Below are 7,196 nucleotides of genomic sequence, written 5' to 3'. Positions count from 1 at the left end.
GCAGAGTGGAATTATGAAGGCCAGAAATGCACTATACTCATGGATTCATTTTTATCTCTTCAACTGGGAACACGTCATTGGGATAATTTCAGTCATTTGGTTTGAACAGCCTCACACAGACAAAGCCAGTCATTATTTTACATTGTTCAGCTGCTGGCACCAGCCTGTTTCTGTTTGGTTTTCTACAATGGAAACAGTAAATTTTTCTCCCATTAAACCACTCTCACTATCTTTAAAATTATCTAAAACCCTTATTAATTTCTCCTTTTATTTTGTGCTAGAGCTCCAAACACCTGGTGTACTCCACTTGATCTATTTAAAGGAACAAATCAAACGAGCCAAAGCAGAAACATTTCATTTCCAGTATCAAACGCTTGTGTCAGAATGAAAAATCCTGAACTTTAGGGTTGCCTGGTAGCTGCTGCTGGAAACAGTGCTCTTTACATTATATTCCGCATTTTACTTGTGCAACAGTATTTCCCCAAAGGAAAGTAGCAGCAAACGTGGGAAATAGTTCAACAAAAGATGAAGACCCAAATCAAGAGGAAAGAAACTGCAGGTAGTTCTGAGTTTTATGAGAAGGTGGGAAGAAATAAAATTCCTTAAATTTGAAATCAATTTCTGCTCTTTTCCATATTACTCTTCCATTTAAAGCATCAATTCAGGAGTGAATCTATACTTGTTGTAAAAGAGTCTAAGTAGTTCCTGAACTAATTAGAGTAAAAATGAGTAAAAATGCATGAGTTATTTCATTTGCTCTAACAGTCAGTATTAGAAGACAAAGATGATGTCTCAGCCTCAACCAGTTCTAAACATAAGCACATGCTATGTGGCTAATGAAGTCACTTGCATGGCCATGGAATTGTGAGGGAATTAACCACAGCCAGCACAAGGTGCCACTGACTTTTGAACTCTAACTTGATTAAGCGAGAATCAGACTCTGCTGTGAACTACTGAAAGATCTGGTAGAAAGTGAGGATGAATGAATGGTGCATAATGAATTCTAAGGCTGTGAACTGATCTGTGGTGATTAAGAAAGTGAAATCAAGTGAATAAAAGCATGGACAGAAAGAGCACAAGGGCTCTGTGAATCACAGCTTTCGCCTCTGACCAGCACGTTCCACTTCTGATATGAATGAATTGCAGAGTCTTGGCCTCAGCACAGCCCAGGCTCAGGGTTTGTGCAAAGGCTGCTGCAGCACCACGAGGGACAGGACAGGCTTCCCATGGACACAGGGCAGGGTTGGATGGGATATGGGAGGAAATTCTTCCCTGTCAGGGTGGGGAGGCCCTGGCCCAGATGCCCCTGGATCCCTGGGAGTGTCCAAGGCCAGGCTGGGTAGGGCTTGGAGGCACCTGGTCCAGTCCATTGGTGGACTTTAAGTTCCCTTCCAACCCAAACCATTCTGGAATTCCACAACAATCAGAGAAACCAAGAGGCCACTGGCAGAGCTGTGGGGACTCTGGGACTGGAGGGATGTGGCTCAGCAGGACAGAGTGGACATTTACCAGCAGAGAATAAGGAAGTCACAAATGTGCTAAGTCAGGACTGGAAATGCCCGGAGGTGTGCACAGGAAATGCCCACATGCTATGACCAACTTTAAGCAAGAAGTTAATGCTCAGATACTCAGTAAAAACAATCAAACATTTCAGCAACAGCAGCTGAATGGAAACTTATACCAGTACTTCGACTGCTGAGCTGCAGCTTCTCTCCAGCAATCTGTCCTAAAAATCTCATCATTAAAGGCAGTGATTAAGACAGAAATGTCACCTTTCATTTATACAGCAGTTTTCATCCTGAAGCACTTCATTAACTATCTTTCCAAAGATCACTTTGCAACACTGATTCTGCTGTATTTCTACCCAATCACAAAAAGGAGGCAGATTGTACCCTTTTTAGAATCCATCAGATAAAACCTTAAACTGGAGTTTCCATAGAAACACATCATGAGGCTCTCAGTTTCTCTATCAAACCTGTTTTTAAACTTTCAGCTTTACTTAATGCTAGATTTTCAAAAACGCCAATTAGCTCTTTCATTTCATGTAACAATTGGACTCGAGGATCTTGAAGGTCTTTTCCAACCTAAATGATTCTATGATTCTATAAAAAGACAAGGGAAGAACAACAGCTGCCATGGACAGGGGAACAACAGGGAAAATTGTGGGGTTTGGTCATCCAGTAAAATCTCTGAGTGCCAGTCAAATCCCATTTGGAGATTAAGGAGACTTAAAATCTCCTGTCAAAGGTTGTTACAGAAATCTGAGCCCCACAGGAACCCTGAAAATGGGAAAAATAATGTCATGCAAACGATGAACACAGGACTGGGTCATTTCAGGAATATTCTGACACAAATACATGACTCACCAGAGTCTACTGCCACTGACCCCCAGCTCAGAGCCAATTTTGTTGTCAGTAAAAGTGAATACAAATGTTTGTCTTCATTTTCTTAACATTTCCTTTAGTTCTTTTTCTGCATCCAGTACAGTTTAATCACTGCTGCCAGAAGTGTATTTGCAATAAAATACATTTTTATTACAAAGTCCCCAGAGCTTAGTTACTTTTATCATCAGATTTAGGCTGTATTGTTTGTCCAGAACTGCTTTCAGTGCCTCATACAGTTATTCTGGTTTAAAATACAGAGCTATTAAATACACAGGGTGAAATGTACAGCCCTTCAGTATCTTGTTTTTACAGTAACATAATCTCTTATTCTGCAACAAAATCTTTCAAGCATGCCAGTGTTCTGGAATGCAGCTCTGCTCCTTAATTCCAGGGATGGAGCAGTTACAAGTGCTAACCCCCCTAGGCTATCTGAGTGTGAGACAAACTTGTAATTTCAGTGACATATGCAGGAGGATTCCTTCGGAGCCTGGGTTTCTGGAGCAGCAAAGTGACATTCCACTGCTGCTTTGAGGCACCTTGATGACTTTGACTTGTTCTAGCACATTTGCTTGGTTTGTGTGTGTTACCTCAGGCTTTCTCTGTTTTGTCAGACACAAATTTTCTCTTTTGCCAAACCTACAGAAGTAAAGAAATCATTATATTGAAAAATCAAAAAGAGCTTTGGCTGCCCAGATGGATCCTGGGTAAGCCCAGAAATGACAAGTAAAGGCTCTGTGCACACGACCAGCATAGGAAATAGGAGGAAGCTTTCTCCTTAGAGAAACTGACTGGAGAGCTCTGGGAAATTTGGAAATTTACAGCTGCTACATCCCCTTCTGTTCTTTTTTCCTCCCCCAAACTGGCTGGAGGAACTCTTAGACTGCTGGAAGTCTTGAAAACTCAGTCCTCTGCCTTGCTGAACAGTGAGAAACACTTCAGAAAACAAAAATGATCTCCAAAATATTCTCTGCCAGTAAATACCATGAGTAAGGACAGTTTAATTTGACTTTGATTTGTATTTGTGTACCTGAATGTCCCTTAACAGGATGCATAGGAGAATTCAAAGGAGTTAGTTGTGTACAATTTGTTAGATCTCTAAAATACTTGTAGTACTCATAGATAGGTTGGGAGATTTGGCAGTTTGACCAGATTTTCCTGATGTTAGTAATAATTAAAGTATCCTAAGTCAGGAAGAAGATATTATTTTGCACAATGATTTGTTTCAAAGCTCAAATGCCCGCAGCAGCAGCACCCCACGGAGGAGGCAGATTGCTGTGACCCCTGCTTTCTCCTGCTAAATCCATGTACAGCAGCCCCAAACCTCGGGATTCCCTCAGGAGGAGCTTTGCTCTGAATGATCTTTCATTTGTATTCTCTAAGTGTAAACAACATAAAAATAATGAACCTCCCAGACTCAAAGCTATTTTAAACTATGAAACTTTTAATGTGGGAGAAATTACTCTGTTTAAAGAAACCTGATTTTAGGACATTCCTATTTTGGGATTATTATCCAACATATATGTACTCTATTTCCACTGAAAACAAATAGTCCCATGATATAAAAATAGGCAACTAAATGAAATGCAGGCTCTTATAGCGTGGGAAATGTTTGTGGAACTTGCAATTCTGGGTTTGATTACTTTTAGATGTTTTAGGGGAAAATGATTCAAAGTAGCACTTTTAAGATTAAAGCCAAAATATATGGAGAACAGACTTACTGGAAATGTATAAGGGAAGTGAAAAAGCTCTCCAGAGGATTAAAAATTAAAAATAAATATTTAAACACATAGGTACAGGAACCCAGTAGATGTCCTGACATACTTAAATGCACCCTTCAAAACTCGGAATGGCAAACAGCACTGGAAAACAATTGTAAGAGTTGCTGAAAATGTATTGTAAACTGGGAAAAGCACACGAAAATAAGGGACACCAGCACACCTCACTACCAGACTGCCACAGCTAATCCCTGTGGGAAGCTCACTGCACACAGCACTTCATGTGTTTAGAAGAGCATGAGTAAAATTGAGGTTTCACATAAAATTTAGTGTCATAAGCCAGCTCCAAATATAAATCTGAAACAGAATATTCTACATCCAGCTACTTTTTAAGGTAAGAATCAACAACAGTTTCGGGAGTAGCCTTTGCTATTATTCCATAATCCTTGGGGACTACAATTTATTTAACTGTAATTAAAAAAACCACTGAGGTGACAAAAATTCATGCACTCAATACAAGCCCGAAGCACGGCCGTCAGCAGAGGCTGTGCTCAGTGCCCTGCTGACATCTAACGGCAGCTTGGTACACTACAGAAAAATCCCACAGCAAAAGCACATCTGGTGAGAAAATATCCGAGTGAGGAGTATTGCCTTCGGTGTCTCTGATACACCTCAACACTCCTGATTTGTGTCTGGTGAGGACTCTAATTAACTCCTCACAGACACACTGGAATTCAAGGAACGGTTAAATAAATCAGACTTCGCTACAGAGCACTACCAAGGAGTTCCTGCTGCCAGAACTCTCATCTTTGAAATGACGCTGACTTATGGAAATAATAAAGTCAAAATCCAATGAAATGTTCCTCTTCATAAGACTGAGAGATTAATAAATCAATTTGCAAGTCCACTCTTTTAGGCAGACAGAAATCAAGTTCTTAATTTTCTTTAGTTATTGAATCGAAAATTAGGAGAGAAGATATTCCCATGTTATTATTTAGCTACAAAGGAGAGGAGAGGGAAAGGGAAGAAAGAGAGAAAGGGAAGGGAAGCTCTGCTGCTGGTCAGTGTCCTAGAAACGCCCTGTGGAAGAGCACCCCGATGGCAGCAGATGGCAGCAATGCCCCACAGGACAGCGGTGTCCTTGCCCACCCCACCCAGGGGCTTGTCCAACTTCCCTGGCAAACAGCCCAAGAATAAAATTAATGGAATGCAAGCCCATCTAAAATTAGAGAGGAGCTTCCTCTCCTTTAAGCAAAAAGCCAACATAAATTTTTACTTCACTACACAGCGTGCTGCTGAGATATTGCTGAATCAGGATTCCCAGCTTATGGAGGAAAAAGGTCTTAATTGTTTATTTTTTACTTTACAGTGGGGAAATGAATAGGTGCTTCCTCTTCCTTGTTGAAACAAGGTAAACCCATGCTGTACATCTCTTAATGAGCAATTTGTGTAAGTTTTCAAAGCACCTATAGAATCATAGAACCATTATCTTACTAATGGCACCAGCTCAGATTTTTCTAGTGGCAAATCTGCTGTGAAGGACAGGGGCTCCTCACAGCTCATCTGCTCTTTCCACAGAGCCTGTCCCTCCCATTTCCAGCACATCCTTCTTTCCTTATCGATGCTGATGCACTCTAAACCAGCCAGGAGATCCTAAGGTCAACCAGCCCATGGAATCTCACGGATTCTCATTCAGTTACAGCATGTGATATTTACAACCCATGGTCAAATATCACACTGCATTGTAAGTTTCTTCGTGGCATTTGCCGGCTGTGTGCAGGTGACAACTTGAGCATAGAATGATTATTTATAGCTCTCATTTAGCTCACAGGTTCTCCCTTCCTTTCACCCATGTGAAAAATTAGCCCCATGTGTTACGTAGAGAGCATGGGTAAACTCACAAAGTTGTAGACAATAGGACAAAAAGGTTGTGGAGTTACTAATATGAGAGCAGCAGGTGTCAGCACTGGTAAATGTATTAATAGCAAACATATGAGTAAAGATAATGGAGAGAAGGACTTTCAAAAGGTCACTCGGGGCTCTCGAGACAGATTTAGTCTTTAGTTTCATGTACTGCTCATCTGGATCAGACTGAAATCAACTGGCACAAGTGTGGCAGGAGGAGCTCACAGCAGCAATAGGAAGTGTTCAAGACTGTACATTTGGCATTCAGCTCCACTCCTACCTCTGCCTCAACCAATTGTGCTACCAAACCAAAATCTTTGCTCCTCTGGAACGTAATGGACAGCAAGATTCAGGCTGTTCATTTAGGATCTTCCAAGGAAGAGTTTAACACAGAATAACATCAATGCTGAAAAGAAATCTGTTTTAGTAGTCTAATACCATTTTTGTTCATGGACTGCAATGTGTTTTTCAAAGAAGAAGCAATTGCACTCTCTCAGTACTCAGTGTAACGTGATAGATGCACGTTTGCACGTGCCCACTAATTACCAATATCCCATAGAGAAATAAAGGTTAAACAATAGCCAGGAATTATCTATGTACTTCATAACTCACACTAATATTGAATTCAACTTTGGAACTCTGGTCAAATTTAACAATCTGGTATGCAATGCCTGTGTGTGTATGATGTACTTTTGCACAGACTTTGTCTCTGTGGGGGGACCTTGGAAAGCAGCAGAAATCGTTACTGTGGCCTCTTCCAAAAGGGATGAAAGATCCCAACTCTCCACGTGAGAGTAAGAGAGCTTGGGGTAAAAAAGCAATAAAACCCCAGAGAACACTGAACGACACACGCGGCCGGGGCAGCTGGAACTTTCCTCGCTGCTCCCCTCAGGACGGGATGCGCGGGGCTCACTCACCTCAGGCGATGGCTGCCCGCCGCGCCGGTCGCTCACTCCGTGCCTTCCCCTCCTGTCCTCCCTGCCTTGCCTTCCCTGCCCTGCCTGCAGCCCTGGGCCGCCCTCCAGCCGCTTCCCCTCCGCTGCCCCGGGCCGGGCGCGGCGGGCAGGGGCCGCTCCATGGTCCCTCCATGGTCGCTCCACGGTCGCTCCATGGTCGCTCCCTCACGCCCTCAGCGGTGGTGGAGCCCCCTGGCGGCGGGGGCGGGAGCGCGCGGCAGCACCCGGAGCGCGCG

Source organism: Pyrgilauda ruficollis, unplaced genomic scaffold, assembly GCF_017590135.1.
Source record: "Pyrgilauda ruficollis isolate IOZ18807 unplaced genomic scaffold, ASM1759013v1 scaffold62, whole genome shotgun sequence".
Classification (NCBI taxonomy): Eukaryota; Metazoa; Chordata; class Aves; order Passeriformes; family Passeridae; genus Pyrgilauda; species Pyrgilauda ruficollis.
The sequence above is the reverse complement of the archived record's forward strand: the minus strand, read 5'-3'. Positions refer to the sequence as shown.